A 20,171-nucleotide genomic window follows, 5' to 3' on the forward strand; every position below is an offset into this window, starting at 1 on the left:
CAAAACATGAAATAAGTAGCTGCATATGTCTTGACATCTTAAAATTAATAGTAACATTGTTTTTAAAAATGTTATCTTATTTCATTGGCTGACTTAAGGGCTCTCTGCTAGTTATACTCCAATTTCTTTTTGATTTCAAATGCTAAAAATAATGTATAGTTTTATTTGTTGGGAAATACAATATAATTAAAAATAAAATATCATCTCATCTCAGAAAACCTCTCCTACAAACATAAAAGAGAGTGAAACAGTTTTATTATTGAATAAGCATTGAAGCAGACTGTGATGTGCATCACAGATAATCTGCTAAGGGATTTCTGAAGAAAGAAATTTCACCCTTTTATTTAGCCAAGAAGTTACAACCCATTACATACACATTCTCAAGCTAAACAATAACTAGTCCTCAAGTAAGAGAACTTGACAGCACCATTTGTCACAACAACTTACTCTAAATTTACTTGGCAATTGGGGTGGCTATTTGTGTCAATTATTTGGTTTTACACTAAGGAAAAAATAAACTTTTCATATATTTATGACAAGAGGTAGTTCTACAACTTGACATCCACTTGTTAGGCTCCTCTCCTACCAGAGAAACTTGGAAATAGGGGTGCTCTCTATCTCAGAGAGATGATTTACACGTCCTTGAGAAAGGCATTTCTGGGTCTTAAAGTTGGCAAAAGGCAAAATTAGCTTTTAAAGGGCTTCATACATTTCAAGGAGATGAGAAAATTAACAATTACAAGTCTCCTAATGTAAAGGCTCTAGGAGAATTAGGATGTCTCCCTTATTTTCAACAAGGAGAATTAAGCTTATTATTTTCCGTCTGTATTTGTCCTTACATTTTTTTTTTTTTTACATACATACAAACATGGTAAAGTTAGCAACAGTAAGGCAGTAAGTCAGGTGAAGGCAAATTACATCATTAACACCAAAGAAAAATTAGTTTGACCTCAATTCACCTGATTGCTGTCATCACTTAATGAGTATACTAGAAAAACACTTGACTCTTCAATTAAGTTGAAGAGTCTCTGCTGCTTGAATTAAATGCCTGATTGCCTAGCTTACCTATCACATGCTTGCTATCCCTCCATCTTCTGCTTGTACAAGTGAAAAAATTTTCACATGATTTTTGATGAGTATTTGGTGAATTTTCTTCAAGAATAATAAAATTTGTTTTGAAATTTTGTTTGTAAAAATGCTCTGTCACTACCATTTTAGTATTGATTGTACTATAATTACCTAATTAAAACTAGGTAAGTAAATTGACCATACCAAATGCCTAGGACATTGTAAATCTGAGTAGACTAGAAACATGTTGTTGATATGGCCAATAAAATTAATCTTCACAGAGAAGAAAACAATATTCAATGAGCCTTAAATTAAGTAATCAGTTGAAAGGGTTTTTAATTTCTGTATGGTTTATATTTCATGGTTAATTTAGCTTAATTTGTTATTTTAAACCAGGTTTATTTTCATACTCATGTGTTCCTGCTTGATAAAATGCTGTAGTATGACCATGGCAATAAAAATAAAGCCCATGATTTCCTTTTATAATCCTCAAATTAGCAAAAATGCTCATAAACCTGCTGTACAGTATGCACTATTTCAGCTAGCAATAGAGTTTTCCGGTCAGCTGGTACTCAATCAATAATGAAAAAGACTGCCTGGGTAATGGTGTTATTAGATTTGAAAAATCCCAAACACTGGACCTAATATTGCATTGATGGAGGGATAGCAAGCATGTGATAGGTAAGCTAAGCAATCAGGCATTTAATTCAAGGAAGGTTTAACAGTACACAATACACATAATTTACAAAAGTGAATAAAGCGTATCAAAGGACTTCCAGGTTCCAATCCACATGTAAGGAACTTGGAATTCACTGTTCCCTCCAAACGGGTGAAAAGCAGATCAGACTGAAAAGTAAACAACCATTCTATCATCCATAAGAGAGGTAAAAACACAGAGCAAATGCTGCCCCCAAGGCCAGAAAAGCAGGCGAATACAGGGAGTCATGGTTTACCTTACTGGAGCAAAGATTCATGAGGAGAAACTTCCAAGGAACCAGTACCAAGACAGGAAAAGCTGAACTGTAATCGAAGAATTGCTGCATGCCCAGTGTGAACAATTCTGAGACAGAAAAACTTCAAGAGGGCTCAGTCAGAGAAGAGCTCCACATTTCTGTGAGATTTACCTCCAGGAGCTGAACCAGGTTCCCACAATAAATACTGGAGAAAAATCCCTTCCTGCTTCCGGCAAGAGAAGGGGAAAAGAAACTTTCGAAATACAACAGAGCACTCTGCTCTTCTTAAAAAGGTCTGTGCTCAGGAGAAACTGATTAACCACAGCCTAACCTGTTACAGTATTATCAGAGCCTAACTGACTTGGGGGGAGGAGTAATGCCCAATTCCAGCCCACTCTAGCTGTCTTCTCCCACCTGACAGGAAAGAAAAAAAAAAAAAAAAACCTGAGAAACACTTGTAAATTTCACAGAGTGGCAAGGGCTCAGTAAAAGACTGTGACCTAATCATTAGACTGTAGAATGCTTCTCCTCCCTCACACATCACCACATTATTATAGGCTGATTTATAGCAGTTCTTTTCACCGTTTATACCTATCAAGAAAAAATGGCAAGGCATATCAAAAAGCAAAAAACACAGTCTGAAGAGACAGAGCAAGCATCAGAGCAGAAATGGCAGGGATGTTGGAATTATTGGACTGAGGGATTTAAAATAACTCAGGTAAATATGCTAAGGTCTCTAATGGGTAAAGTAAACAGCATGCAAGAACAAATGAGCAATAAATCAGAGAGACAGAATAACAAAGAAAGAACCAAAAAGATATACTTAGGATGAAAATTATTGCAACAGAAATATGATTGACTTTGATGGGCTTATTAGTAAACTGAGAACACCTGAGGAAAGAATACTGCACTTGGGAGTATCTTCTTGGAAACTTTTAAAGCTAAAAAGCAGAAAGAACAAAGACTTAAAATAAAAAAGAAAAAAAAAGAAAAAAGAACAGCATATCCCAGGCCTGTGGGACAAACAACAAAAGAAGAAACATGTGTCTAATGGGAATACCAAAAGGAGAAGAAAGAGAAAAAAGAAGAAATATTTGAAATAATAATAAATGAGAATTTTCCAAATTAATGTCAGACACCAAGCCACAGATCAAGGAATCACAGAGAACACCAAACAGGAAAATTGGAACAAAAAACAGGTATAGTTTTTTGACTATACCTAGGCATATCATTTTCAAACTACAGAAAATAAGGAAAAAAAAAACTTTGTAGAGGAATAAAGATTTGAATTCTATCCAACATATCCTCAGAAAGCATGCAAGCAAGAAGAGAGTGAAGTGTTTAGTGTTGAGAGAAAAAAAAAAAACACAAAGCTACCAACATAGAATTTTGTACCCTGCAAAATTATCCTTCAAATGTGAAGGAGAAATAAAGACGTTCTCAGACAAACAAAAATTGAGGGGATTTGTTGCCAGTATACCTGTCTTGCAAGAAATATTAAAAGTTCTTCAGAAAAAAAAAAGTCTTAAAGTTCTTTAGAGAGAAGGAAAATGAAATATGTCAGAAACTCCAATCTACATTAAAAAAGGAAGAGAACTAAAAAAGGAATATTTGAGGTAAAATTAAAAACATATATATTTTTCTTACTCTTAATTGATCTAAAAAATAATAGTTCACTCAAAATAATAATACCAACAATGTATTTTATATGTGTGTGTGAGTAAGCTTATGTATGCTTGTATATAAATGAAATGAATGATAGCAATGACACAAGAGACAGGAGAGAGGAACTAGTATTATTTTGTTATTTTAAGGCACTCACATTACCTGTGAAGTGGTTTAATATTATTTCAAAGTGGACTTGGATTAGTGGTGAGTATATATTGCAAATTCTAGGGCAACCACTAAGGAAAAGTGAAAAAAAAAAAAAAAGAAAGAAAAAGTATAGCTGATATACTAAGAAAGAAGAGAAAATGGAATCATATAAAATGTTCACTTAAAAACCACAAAAATGCAGAAAAAGTGGAAGATAAAAATAGGAACAAGGACAACAAATAGAAAAGAGTAAAAAATATGATATTAATCCAAAAATTTAATAATCCCTTTGCATGTCAGTAGCCTACATGCACTAATTAAAAGACACTGCCAGAGTGGATCAAAAAACACTACCAAACTACATGTTGTCTACAAGAAATCCACTTGAAATATAAAGACACATATAGGTTAAAAGTAAATGATGGAGATAAACATACCATGCTTACACTAATTAAAAGAAAGCAGGAGCAGCTATCAATATATTAATTTCAGACAGAGTGGACTTTAAGGAAAACTATCAGGGATAAATAGGGGCATTACATAATGATAAAGGCGTTAATTCTCCAACAAGATATAACAGTCCTTAATTTATATGCACTCAAAAACAGAACATGAAACTACATGAGGCAAAAACTGATAGAAATGGAAGGAGAAAGACATGAATCCACTGTCATAGTTGGAGAGCTCTAACAGAAATGGACAGATCCAGCCAGGCAGGAATTCAATTAGGGCATAGCTGAAGTCAACAATATCATCAATCAACTAGATATAACTAATATCTATAGACAGCTTCATCCAACAAGAGCAAAATCCATATTCTTCTCAAGCATACAGGGAACATTCACCAATATAGAACACATTCTGAATCATAAAACATTCTTTAACACATTTAAAGAATAGAAATCATACATGTGTGCTTTCAGGCCATAGTGAAATTTAAACTAGAAATCAACAACAGAAAGATAACTGGAAAATCCCAAAATACACAGAGATTAAACAACACACTTATAAATAACACATGGGTGAAAAGAAAACTCAGGAGAAATTTTAAAATATTTTGAACTAAATAAATTGAAAACACAACTTAACAAAATTTGTGGGGTTTAACAAAAGTGATGTTTAGAGGGAAATTTACAACACTGAATTCACATATTAGAAAAGGACAAATATCTAAAATCAGAAATCTAACTTTATACCTTAGGAAATTAGAAAAAAAAGAGAAAATTAAAACAAAATAAGTAGAAGAAAAGAAAGAATAAGAATTAGAGCAGAAATCAATAAAGTTGAAAATAGTAAATCAATAGGGAAAATCAAAACCTGGTTCTTTGAAAAGATCAATAAAATTGATAAAACTCTAGCCAGGCTAACCAAAGAAAAAAAGAAAGGACACAAATTACTAATATCAGAAATGAAAGAAAGGACATCACTACAGATCCTATGGACATTAAAAGGATAATAAAGAATATTATGAACAACTCTATGCCCACAAATTAGAAAACCTAGGTGAAATGGAGAAATTCTTTGAAAGACACAATTTATCAAAACTCTTATTATGATAAGAAATAGTCAGTCTGAATCTATAGAGCTACAATAATCAAGACAGTGTGGAATTCATAAAAGAATAGACTAATAGATCAATGGACCAGAACAAAGAGCCCAGAAATAAACCACATAATAGAGTCAACTTATCTTTGACAAGGAAGGAAAGACAATGCCATGAAGTAAAGATAGTCTTTCCAACAAATGGTGCTGGAACAACTGGACTTCCATATCAGGAAGAAAAAAAAAGGAAAGAAAGAAAGAAAAAAAAAGAAGGAAGGAAAGAAGAAAGGAAAGAAAGAAAGAAGAGAAAAAAGAAATTTAGACACAGACCTTACACCCTTCACAAAAATTAACTCAAAATGGATCTTAGACCTAAATGGAAAATTCAAAACTATAAAACTCCTAGAAGATAACACAGGAGAAAATGTAGATGACCTTGGGTATGGCAATGACTTTTTAGATACAACACAAAAAGCATGATTCATGACAGGATAATTGATAATATAGACTTCAGTAACATTAAAAACTTCTAGTCTGTGAAAGACAAGGTCAAGAAAATGAGAAGATAAGCTACTGACTAGGATAAAATATTTGCAAAAAACATATCTGATAAAGAACCATTATCCAAAATAAACAAATAAATATTTAATACTCAACAATAAGGAAGAAAACAACCCAATTAAAAAATGGGCCAAAGACTTTAACAGACACCTCACTAAAGAAAATATTCAGATAGTAAAGATGTATATGAAAAAATTCTCCACATTTTATATCATCAGAGAAATACAAATTAAAACAATGTGACACCACTACACACCTATTAGATTGGCTAATATCAAGAACATTAAAAACATCAAAAGCTGGTGGGAATGTGTAGCAACAGTAACTCTCATTTATGGCTGGTAGGAATGCAAAGTGGTACAGCCACTTTGGAAGAGAGTTTTGTATTTGTTTTGTTTTGTTTTTAACAGAAACCAAACATACTCTGCCATATGATCTAGCAATTTTGTTCCTTGGTATTGACCCAAAGGAGTTGAAAATTTATGTGCAAACCTATACACATTTATAGCAGCTGTATTCATAATCATCAAAATTTGGAAGCAACCAAGATGTCTTTCAGTAGGTGAACAATTAAATAAACTGTGGAATATTCAGACAATGGAATATTTTTCAACATTAAAAATAAATGAGAGGTGTCCCCTCCTCTGGTGAGACAGGGAGAGGAGACGCTCTCCTCAGCTCCTTGTCTGGGTGGACAAGTCAGGGTGTAGGGCCAGCAGAAATCCTCATTTGAGGGTCCCACCAACTTCCCCAGTCAGAGTGCTGCAGCTGAGCGGAGTGGCTGCTTGGGACTGCTGCTCGGGTGCTGCAGAAAGCCTTCTTGGAATCTGACACGTTATCACTTTGGGTCTGTTGTCCATCTGCTTTTGACTTAGACACATGAAGCCTCAACTGTCCCAGTCTCTGAACTGAAGAGAACCAACACTATTAGCATATCTCTCACCACAATGAGTGCAAGGTATTTCAATGAAGAGTATCAAGAGGACATCTACAAATCCCAGACTGGCATGTACAAGTTCTGAGGAATGGTGGAATAAAACAATGTACCTGGGTGACCTTTGGAGACAGCTGAGACAGAGCTACAAAAAGGCAGTGGCTGACACCCAACTCATAGCCCATCTTCTCCAGTCATGTGGCTGACAGGGTCTTGGTGCTCTGGCCAGCTGTCAGGTCTGAGCCTCTGAGGTACGAGAGCCAAATTAAGAACACTGGTCCACCAGGCACCTCCTGGCCACATGTAATATCAATTGACAAGAGCTCTCCCAGAGATCTCAGTCTCAACGCTAAGACTCAGCTCCACTCAATGACCAGCAAACTACAGTACTGGACACCCCATGCCAAACAACTAGGAAAACAGGAACACAACCCGACCCATTAGCAGAGAGGCTGCCTAAAATCATATTAAGTTCACAGACATCCCATAACACACCACTGGACATGGTACTGCCTACCAGAAAGATGAGATCCAACTTCATCCACCAGAACACAGGCACCAGTCCCCTCCACCAGGAAGCCTAAACAACCCAATGAACCAAACTTACCCACTGGGGTCAGACGGGAAAAAAAAAAATAGGAACTACGAACCTGCAGCCTGGGAAAAGGAGACACCAAACACAGTAATTTAAGCAAAATGAGAAGACGGAGAAATACACAGGAGATGAAAGAGCAAGGTAAAAACCCACCAGACCAAACAAATGAAGAGGAAAAAGGCAGTACACCTGAAAAGGAATTCAGAATAATGATAGTAAAGATGATCAAAAATCTTGGACACAGAATTGAGAAAATACAAGAAACGTTTAACAAGGACCTAGAAGAACAAAACAGCAAACAAACATTGATGAACAACACAATAAATGAAATTAAAAATTCTCTAGAAGGAATCACTAGCAGAATAACTGAGGCAGAAGAACAGATAAGTGACCTGGAAGATAAAATAGTGGAAATAACTACCACAGAGGAGAGTAAAGAAAAAAGAATGAAAAGAATTGAGGACAGTCTCAGACAACTCTGGTACATTTAATTGCACCAACATTCGAATTACAGGTGTCCCAAAAGAAGAGAAAAAGAAAGGGACTGAGAAAATATTTGAAGAGATTACAGATGAAAATTTCCCTAATATGGGAAAGGAAATAGTCAATCAAGTCCAGGAAGCACAAAGAGTCCCATACAGGATAAATCCAATGAGAAACATGACAAGACACATATTAATCAAACTATCAAAAATTAGATACAAAGAAAAAATATTAAAAGCAGCAAGGGAAAAGCAACAAATAACATACAAGGGAATCCCCATAAGGTTAACAGCTGAATTTTCAGCAGAAACTCTGCAAGCCAGAACGGTGTGACAGAACATAATTAACGTGATGAAAGGGAAAAACCTACAACCAAGATTAATCTACCCAACAAGGATCTCATTCAGATTTGGCAGAGAAATTAAAACCTTTAAGAAAAGCAAAAGCTAAAAGAATTCAGCACCACCAAACCAGTTTTACAACGTATGCTAAAGGAACTTCTCTAGGCAGGAAATACAAGAGAAGGAAAAGACCTACAATAACAAACCTAAAACAATTAAGAAAACTGTAATAGAAACACCCATGTTGATAATTACCTTAAGTGTAAATGGATTAAATGCTCCAAACAAAAGACAGAGAAGGTCTGATACAAAAACAAGAACCGTATATGTCTTGTCTACAAGAGACCCAATTCAGACCTAGGGACACATACAGACTGAAAGTGAAGGGATGGAAAAAGATATTCCATGGAAATGGAAATCAAAAGAGAGCTGGAGTAGCAACTCTCATAACAGACAAAATAGACTTTAAAATAAAGGCTATTACAAGAGACAAAGAAGGACACTACATAATGATCAAGGGATCAATCCAAGAAGAAGATATAACAATTGTATTTATTTATTTACCCAACATAGGAGCACTTCAACACATAAGGCAAATGCTAAAAACCATAAAAGGGGAGATCGACAGTAATACAATCATAGTAGGGGACATTAACACCCCCCTCTCACCAATGAACACATCATCCAAAATGAAAATAAATAAGGAAACACAAGCTTTAAATGACAAAATAAACAAGATGAACTTAATTGATATTTATAGGACATTCCATCCAAAAACAACAGAATACACTTTCTTCTCAAGTGCTCATGGAACATTCTCCAGGAGAGATCATATCATGGGTCACAAATGAAGCCTTCATAAATTTAAGAAAATTGAAATCATATAAAGTATCTGTTCCAACCACAACGCTATGAGACTAGATATCAATTACAGGAAAAACACTAAAAAATACAAACACATGGGGGCTAAACAATACACTACTAAATAACCAAGAGATCATGGAGGAAATCAAAAAATACCTAGAAAAAAATGACAATGAAAACAGGATGACCCAAAACCTGTGGGACACAACAAAAGCAGTTATAAGAGGGAAGTTTATAGCAATACAATCCTACCTCAAGAAACAAGAAACATCTCAAATAAAAAACCTAACCTTACACCTAAAGCACTTAGAGAAATAAGAACAAAAAAAACCCAAAGTTAGCGGAAGGAAGGAAATCATAAAGATCAGACCAGAAATAAATGAAAAAGAAATGAAGGAAACCATAGCAAAGATGAATAAAACTAAAAACTGCTTCTTTGAGAAGATAAACAAAATTGATAAATCATTAGCCAGACTCATCAAGAAAAAAGGGAGAAGACTCAAATCAATAGAATTAGAAATGAAAAAGAAGTAACAGACACTGCAGAAATACAAAGGATCATGAGAGATTACTACAAGCAACTATATGCCAATAAAATGGACAACCTGGAAGAAATGGACAAATTCGTAGAAAAGCACACCTTCTGAGAGTGAACCAGGAAGAAATAGAAACAAACCAATAACAAGCACTGAAATTGAAACTATGAATAAAAATCTTCCAACAAACAAAAGCTCAGGACCAGATGGCTTCACAGGTGAATTCTATCAATATTTAGAGAAGAGCTAACACCTATCCTTCTCAAACTCTTCCAAAATATAGCAGAGGGAGGAACATTCCCAAACTCATACTATGAGACCACCATCACCTTGATACCAAACACAGACAAAGATGTCACAAAGAAAGAAAACTACAGGGCAGTATCACTGATGAATATAGATGCAAAAATCCTCAACAAAATACTAGCAAACAGAATCCAACAGCATATTTAAAGGTTCATACACCCTAATCAAGTGGTTTTATCCCAGGAATGCAAGGATTCTTCAATGTATGCAAATCAATCAATGTAATACACCATATTAACAAATTGAAGAAGAAAAAAACATATGATCTTCTGCATAGATTCAGGAAAAGCTTTTGACAAAATTCAAAACCCACTTATGATAAAAACTCTCCATAAAATGGGTATAGAGGGAAACTACCTCAACATAATAAAGGCCATATATGACAAACCCACAGCAAACATCATTCTCAATGGTGAAAAACTGAAAGCATTTCCTCTATAATCAGGAAGAAGACAAGGATGTCCACTCTCACCACTATTATTCAACATAGTTTTGGAAGTCCTAGTCATGGCAATCAGAGAAGAAAAAGAAATAAAATGAATACAAATTGGAAAAGAAGAAGTAAAACTGTCTCTGTTTGCAGATGACATGATACTATACATAGAGAATCCTAAAGATGCCACCAGGAAACTACTAGAGCTAATTAATGACTTTGGTAAAGTTGCAGGATACAAAATTAATGCATAGAAATCTCTTGCATTCCTATACACTAATGATGAAAAATCTGAAAGAGAAATTGAGGAAACACTCGCATTTACCATTGCAACAAAAAGAATAAAATACTTAGGAATAAAACTACCTCTGGAGGTAAAAGACCTGTATGCAGAAAACTATAAGATGCTGATGAAAGAAATCAAAGATGACACAAACAGATGGAGAGATATACCATATTCTTGGACTGGAAGAATCAATATTTTGAAAAGGACTATACTTGAAAAGCAATCTACAGATTCAATGCAATCCCTATCAAATTTCCAATGGCATTTTTTACAGAATGAGAACAAAAAAATTTTAAGATTTGTATGGAGAGAAAAAAGACCCTGAATAGCCAAAGCAATCTTGAGGGAAAAAAGCAGAGCTGGAGGAATCAGACTCCCTGACTTCAGACTATACTATAAAGCTATAGTAATCATGACAGTATGGTACTGGCACAAAAACAGAAATATAGATCAATGGAACAGGATAGAAAGCCCAGAGATAAACCCACGCACCTATGGTCAACTAATCTATGACAAAGGAGGCAAGGATATACAATGGAGAAAAGACAGTCTCTTCAATAAATGGTGCTGAGAAAATCGGACAGTTACATGTTACAGAATGAAATTGGACAACTCCCTAAAATCGTACACAAAAATAAACTCAAAATGGATTAGAGACCTAAATGTAAGACTGGACACTATAAAACTCTTAGAAGAAAACATAGGCAGAACACTCTATGACATAAATTGCAGCAAGATATTTTTCGACCGACCTCCTAGAGTAATGGAAATAAAAACAAAAATAAACAAATGGGACATAATGAAACTTAAAAGCTTTTGCACAGCAAAGGAAACCATAAACAAGACGAAAAGGCAACCCACAGAATGGGAGAAAATATTTGCAAATGAATCAACAGAAAAGGGATTAATTGCCAAAACATATAAACAGCTATGCAGTTCAATATTAAAAAAACAAACAACCCAATCAAAAAAAGGGCAGAAGACCTAAATAGGCACCTCTCCAAAAAAGACATATAGATGGCCAAGAGACACATGTAAAGCTGCTCAACATCACTAATTATTAGAGAAATGCAAATCAAAACTACAATGAGGTATCTCCTCACACCAGTTAGAATGGGCATCATCAGAAAATCTACAAAGAACAAATGCTGGAGAGGGTGTGGAGAAAAAGGAACCCTCTTGCACTGTTGGTGGGAATGTAAATTGACACAGCCACTATGGAGAACAGTATGGAGTTCCCTTAAAAAACTGCAAATAGAACTACAATATGACCCAGCAATCCCACTACTGGGCATATACCCTGAGAAAACTTTAATTCAAAGAGAGTCATGTACCAAAATGTTCATTGCAGCTCTATTTACAATAGCCTGGAGATGGAAACAACCTAAGTGCCCATCATTGGATGAATGGATAAAGAAGATGCGGCACATATATACAATGGAATACTACTCAGCCATAAGAAGAAACGAAATTGAGCTATTTGTAATGAGGTGTATAGACCTAGAGTCTGTCATACAGAGTGAAGTAAGTCAGAAAGAGAAAGACAAATACTGTATGCTAACACATATATATGGAATTTAAGAAAAAAAAAATGTCATGAAGAATTAGGGGTAAGAGAGGAATAAAGACACAGACCTACTGGAGAACGGACTTGAGGATATGGGGAGGGGGAAGGGTGAGCTGTGACAAAGCGAGAGAGAGGCATGTACATATATACACTACCAAACGTAAGGTAGATTGCTAGTGGGAAGCAGCCACATAGCACAAGGATATCAGCTCGGTGCTTTGTGACCGCCTGGAGGGGTGGGATAGGGAGGTTGGGAAGGAGGGAGATGCAAGAGGGAAGAGATATGGGAACATATGTATATGTATAACTGATTTACTTTGTTATAAAACAGAAACTAACACACCATTGTAAAGCAATTATACCCCAATAAAGATGTTAAAAAAAAAAAGAAAATAATCTGTTTTACATTTCAAGGATTAAAAAAAAAAATGGTGAAGGAAGTACAAAAGTTAAGCTCTTCATACCTTCTACTTATAACTCTGGTGATACCATACTACTCAATTAGAAAGAAATGAATTATTTTCTTTGACAATGAGTTGCTTATTCACTCAATAAAACTTACTTTGAAGAGAAAAAGAAATATATATTTAAGAGAGTTTTGTTTCCCATGAATGAAAAGAAGAAATAAATAACAAATAAATTCACCCAGACTTCATTTACCCACAAATAACTCAACCTTTATAAAATATTACTTGAGTTCCTACAATGTGAATCCCTGTGCTAAGTGTTCTGTAGAGGGTAAAATGAATTAGACAAGGTCTTAGCTATCAAAATATTTACAATCTAATACAATGGAAGGCAAGTACACACATTACTGTAATATATGTTATACTCTACTGAATTCTAATAGATATTATAAAATTGCTACGCATAATCAGAATAAGAACAGTAGTGGCAGGGGAAAAAAAATGTTCCCTGTATTGTTCAGGGTCTTGGAAGAAAGAGATGGCGCACGCAAATTAATCTGAAAAGAATTTAATAATGGCTCTATTTAACAAAGGTATGAGGAAACTCAAGGCAGATAGTGCAAGTCATGGGGCTAGCATGAATGGCCCCAGCATCACTGGCCCTCTTATGACTAAAGGGGTGAGAAGAGGGATCACTTACTCTGCCAGAAAAAAAAGAGAGAGCCGAGTGGTATCAATAGAAGCTCTGGCTTTGGGTGGTGTAAAAAAGCCACACTTCATGACATTACAGAGAGAAGGAGTCAAGGGAATACATAGCTCAGTTTCAGTCTCCCCTCTCCTGACATATTGCTAGTGCTCAGCATTAATTAAAACCAAGGAGAAGCTAGTGGGCAAGACTGCCCAGTGAGGTGGGCCAGCTATCCCAAGCTCTCAACAGGGTGGAGAAGAGTAGGAAATGGACTAGAAACAGCAAGAAAAATTATTCCACATATTCCCATATCTTCAGTTAATCATATTATATTTGGCCCGGATTTTTTTCCCTTAAGGCAGAAACAATACCACCCCATTACAAAAAAAAAAGTATTTCCAGAAGAAATACTAAAATATTAACTAAAACCCAAATCAAATGTTTTCTATAGAAGATTTTTTTTTATAGAAGATATTTTTAAAGTAACTCTTTATATCAAGATGGAATGGGGGTGAGGGGAATGTCTTACACAATCAAGTTAATCTTTCACATCAAAAGATAGATATGTGATGGATTATTTAAATATATGTGAAAATTTAGACCAAAACGGTTTCCTATTAAAATAAGAGCTGTAACCTTGACAATGTATAAGTACATATTGGTTTCCCTAATGTGACGAAGTCTCTCTTTCAAAATAAGATAATTACCGCAGGCTATTAAGGCAGGACGTCAAGGCCATCTTTCTAAAAGAGAAAAATATTTGTTCAGAAACAGTTTTCCTTGAGTATAAAACAATATGCACAGAATCTACATTATTGAAATGAATGTAAAATTGAGTGGGAACAAAGGGCAATGAAGCTTGGATTATATATTTGTTATTTGTCTGTTTCAGCAATTTTCTAGAATTAAGGAATCAGAATGGGGAAGTGGATCATTTCTCTCTCATTTCTCTCCTCCTTACAGCTCCAGGGGCATCATTTAGCCACAGTGGTCCTGTGAAAAACAAACTGCCAATTAACACCAGGAGAGTTTCCTCTAAGCCACTGTGGAGCATTGCCCAGGAAGCCAGCTTCTTTCTGATAAATCTCACCCTGCATGTATTTGAGCACAACTATGAAAATTATATCTATTCTGAGATTTCTTTTTAAAGGGTTTATCTGAAAAAATTAAAATAAATAGCTGGATAAATTCATTTATCACATTGAAGTGTTTATTATAAATCCCTTAAATCCCAATAAGCCACTTTCCAAGTAAAGAGGAAGACTTAATTTGACATTGCAATATTGTAATTTCTGTTTCAAAAGATCACAAAATATTTCTCTTTGCTATTTTCTCAGTGAAATATCATAATGGTTAGCTTTTTCATTAAAATATCTCACATCATCCAGATTTAAATGTATAAATAAATCCAATATGATATACTGTATTATTAATACAATAAATGTAACTACAGATAGAGCTTTCAACAATAACATATAATCTTCGTAAATGTGTAGCTATTGTAAATAACTGTTTATATTATCAGCCCACTACAGAGACTCACTCAGTGTATTTAGTTTAATGTCATCATTTATTTGAAATCCCAAGTGGTATTTATTGACAATAATGTGTATAATAAAAATGTATGAAACTGACATCCATAAATTATGAACTATTTCTTTCAATTCTCCTGGCATGAATTTTAACATCCTAATTTATAGAGGAAAAAGGAATTGTCAAGTTAAATTTCTTTGGCTGGTTTGATTTGCTCCAGGACTTATATTACCACAGTTACATTGAGTCTCTGGTCATAGTGCTTTTATATTGCTCGTGTTGCTTTTGTAATGTTTTTATGGCACTGGTTACCTGAACTGCAAGGAAAATACTAATTTTAATCTTAATTTTGTACCTGAGGAGGATAATAGATAATAAATATTCATAATGTTTGTACATTTCTTGGTATGTATTGTTTTCTCCTTTTTTACTCTTCCTCTGTTTGTTTGGCCCTCTCCGCTAAGATGTAAGTTGAAATGAGAAATGTTCAGTTCATCCCCTGGTTCTGAGAACTGTGTGGCTAACATCATAGGAACTCAGCAATGTTTGTTATATGCCAGAATATCATTATTTATTGATTGCTTTAAACCATGTTCAGTCATATGGGGAATACATCCTTTTCTTAAATTATGTCAGCCAACACTCAGTGAATGTCCTATCCACCATCAAAGGCCCAAGCATACAAATTTCATTTAAAAAGCTATCCCTGATTCTTTTTCAACTCTTTTAGTCCACTTGATATTAATCATCTTGCCTTTACCTCTGGAATACTTCAAATGGTAATCACCATCTATGAGATTTTTATCATAATTATATGCATATATATAATATCTTCCCCAACAGGGTTCAAATCCTTGAAGATAAAGACCGGGTCATTTTATTCCTTGTATTTTCAATACAAGGCTTGATACATAGCAAGTATTTCAATGATCTGTTTGACTTTACCTTTTTTAACTCATTTATACACTCATATATTCATTCAAGTCCTATTTTTGACCATTTGTCAGTCACTTAAGTGTTCTGGGGCTGCAAAAGAATAATATATCTTCCAGTTTTCATCAGTGAAGCCTCTGTTTCTCCCATTCTCACGACAATATAAACCTTAGTATTCAAGGCAGTTCCCTTTTTTTTACCACTTGTATTTAAGCTATGAATAGAGATTTTCTTTTCTTTCTAAATATCATGTAATAGACATCTACTTTCATTAGCTTAGCATCTCTTCCTTTTGGAAACAGCCTTCCCTGCCATATGTCAACTTGTTTCACATTCCTTGTTACAGGCGTGGGAGTATCGTTTAGCCAATAAATATCATGTTTAGAGATTGGTATGGATGCTGAAGGAGAGATGCTTAATCTTTTTCATTCTAGAAGCAAGCACTGGCAGTAAGGGTTACAAAATCCTAAACTACGGAGTCACCTCCATTGATACATGGAGAAAGCATGCTTGAGAATAAGACAAATGATAATAAGTGAAGATGAAAATATTACTTGCTAAAAAAAAAAGAAGAAGAAAAAGGAACTAATTACTGACTAGGGAAAAATAAGTATCCATTCCTTAAATGTTCTGTACTCTTGTAGTACACCACACTAAATAATTGGTCATAAGCATATCCATGTTCTTTTATTGTTTATTTAAACTAGTTGATCCTTCCTTATAGACTTCTTTATCAATTTTCAATATTCATCTTACATGAAATCTAAATTTCCTGATTAATTTAAAAATTTCTATTGGCTTAGTGACACCTGTTACTAATTGTTAGCATATAAGCTCAACAGCAGTAAATACTTACCTTGTTTTTATCCCCTTTTAGCTCATACATAATTTTAAAAATGCTCAATCAGTGCATGCTGAATGATTGACATGAATAGTTATTTGGATAGTATTTTGGGAAAATATTCATTTTATTTGATTAATCACTGAAAAAAAACATTCAGATAATACCAGAAAGATAATCTCTGTGAACAGAGCATTCTGTCTACATGGCTTATTCCATGGCCCATATGAAGAATTAATTACAGATATTTAGATCATAAATCACTGATTATAAGTAACTGACATTGATTTTAGTGAACAGTATTGTAGCATATATTTAGAGACATATCATTATGCTTTATAGCAATTAGTATATACACATATTTTTAGTCTCTTTAGTATAGCCTGTATGATAGAAACTGTTAGTTGCTTACTAGCATTCTTTCCTTCTCTCTTCCTTACAGAACCTAAACTATTCATGTCTACAACTCTCCACCTTGCAGCTTTGTATTGGGGAGAAGCTGAAAACCCAGTCTCTGTCATATGAGGCCTAAGGGAAATCTCATTTATCTTGTTGGGAATCATTTAAGAAATGGGAACATTCCATCCTGGCCAATGAAATATGAGGGGAAATTTGACGGGAGGGTCCCTTGATCTTATCAAATTCCTCTGGAAGACATAGACTTACTTCTTTGGGTGTGATAAGGCCTTGTTTTGCTAAAGCCACCTTACTACCAGGATGAGAAGGAAGCCAACACAGAGAATGGATGAGGAGAGATTTGGAAGAAAAAGAAAACAAAACCCCTAGGCTTTTGATTGCGGTTCTGTGCATAGGTACATCCTGTAATAAAATTCCATCTGAATTATTATAGTATGCTTGGTAGGCACCTTTATATAATTTATATTCATTAAATGGCAGAATAAACCAAATTTATCTCTGGCTTAAAGTGAAGGTAAAAGAAAAATAAACATAAGTTAGATTGCAAAAATTTCTAACTCATGATGCCGTCCCATAAGGACATGACTTATTTTATAAAAATAGTTCCCTAATCACTCTCTTCTCAATGAAAACATGTCCTGATGATTTGCATGGGCAACAGGGACTCATAACATTCCTGCTGACTAGAGCCATAGTTCACTGACAGTGAACATAACTGTCAGTAGACAACTGTTACTTCTGTTTTATTTGGTAGAGGTAACATTTCTATAAAGTATGATAGCTTTGGGAAATCTCTTCACTCCCTAAGTTTTTAGATTGAGCTTATATTTACAATTCCTCTAATACCCAAATTCTTGCCTTTTTAAAAAAATATTTTGATTTAAAAGATTAAGGACTTTTTTAAGATTGAATATCTTGTATAATAAAATATAAGAATGCAGATAATAGGTGTCTTAATTTTTCTTCAAAGATTCATAAAACCTTTTCTAAACTCTTTATAATGTGATTCATAATAGGATGTAATGCTATTATGGTACAGAAATGAATGATACAATCTTGTTATAGAAATGTGAATTTGCTGAATGTTATGATTTAATAGCTTTCCTTGGATATATTTAGAAAAATAGACATGTGGCACATAAAACATAATGAAACATATGTTGAAGACATTAACCAAAGATTTTAGACCAAATCTGGTTTGCTAGGCAAACAGAACGTTAACTCTTTTCTTATATAGACTGTAGATTTACTTTGATCTTCTCTAAGAGGAATTTCTAATACAAGAAGCTCCCTCTGAATATTCTTTAGAATTCCAAATCATTTTGATTTATCTATAAAAGCACATCTCACATCTACAGTTATGTCTTAGAATTGCTGGATCCACTACACATTGTGACTAGTTTAACAAATTATATAAAATTGAATGAATAAAGTCTTTAAAATTTTTAATTAGATATAGCTTTAAGGAAGGCTTTTGTTCTAAGAACAAGCATGGACTTGGATCCACACATTTCCATGAGTATAGTTTCATCAATAAATAAGTATATAAAATATACTTAAAGGGACACCCTGGCTACCACTATGTTTCAGTTTTTATATTTGGCTTCCTAAATTGTAAAGACCTAGTCTCTTTTTTGAATGTGTAATTAGTAATGACTGCTGTAATATCCCTTAAAAGAGATTATTTTTAAGCAGGATGAATTTGAATGGGTTTATAAAAGTTAAAATTTATATTTTATGCTCCTATTAATTAGGTAATAGTTCAATGAAATAACAGCAAAATTTTATGTAACTTTTTTCTTTGAGTATGTATATTAAAATAAAAATATTACCTGCTTAAATACTATAACCAAGCAGGGCCCTCTGGGACCTCCCTGAGACAGGCCCTTCCCCCATATCCTCTACTTTAGTTCCTCTTTGATGTACCTGGATAACAATATTTGATGCAATTTTCCTGAGTTGTTTTACAGATGTGAAAACCCCTCACCAAATGGAAGATGTTATCTACTTGATGACCCCAGGTCTCCTGGAGCCAAAGGACTGATAATGTTAACCCCTGTGACACCGCCCTGTTACCTCACCATCAGCCAATCAGAGAAATGTGCAGGAGCTGATCACATACCCTGCAAACCCCCTCCCTACCTGGCTTTTATATAAGCTTTGCCAAAACCCTTGGGGACCTCAGGGTTTGAGCCACCCATCTCCTTGCGTGGCCCTGCAATAAATCTTTCTCTGCTCCACACTCCAATGTTTCAGTTTGTTTGGCCCCACTGTGCATCGGGCACATGAACTTGCACTAACAATATCATCAGAGAACATTATTGTTAAAATCTTTCCTTTAGAGCTAGTATCTCTACCATCAATTAGCATTCCATAGTGTTATAGCCAGTAATCCACCACCTTATTAACATTTGGTCTGAAATAACTTTTCTTTTTTTCTATGGCAGTTCAGAACATCAAATATATGATTTTTAAGTTTTAATTTAGAATGATTTATAAAAGTCTGTCTCAAGGCAATAATGAAGCTGGAGTGAGAAGTATAGTCTATGTTTTTCTGTTTTTAAATATGTCAATTACATGTTTAATTTCTTTCTTTCTGTTCATTGTCTCCAGTATTATGTGTTCTGAAAAATCAGGAAAAATTCAATAAGCAATATTATTAAACCACTCAATCTACTATATCACAAAATGCTATTTGATATGCGTTAAAATTCTTATTAAACATTTCAATTAAAGTAAAAATGAACAATGGTGGTGATCTAAAATACATTCTTACTCTTGTGTGCACAAAATTGAATGGTTGGTGAAAAAGTGTTTGCTTTTTAATATAACTAGTTTATTTGTAATTAAGGCATACTATAAAACAATTTTTAAAGTCTTACAGTGCCTGAAGATGATGTATACATGCTATATAATAATGAACTAAAATTAGTGAACAACAGTGTATAATTAATAACGTTCTTGACATCACCAGGAAATCTAAACATGCAAAATACTATCAAAGCTTTCTAATGGTTGTTTAAATATTTCAGTACTTTATTATTAAGGCTGATTATTGAAATCCTCAC

This window comes from Pseudorca crassidens, chromosome 17 (assembly GCF_039906515.1).
Source record: "Pseudorca crassidens isolate mPseCra1 chromosome 17, mPseCra1.hap1, whole genome shotgun sequence".
NCBI lineage: Eukaryota > Metazoa > Chordata > Mammalia > Artiodactyla > Delphinidae > Pseudorca > Pseudorca crassidens.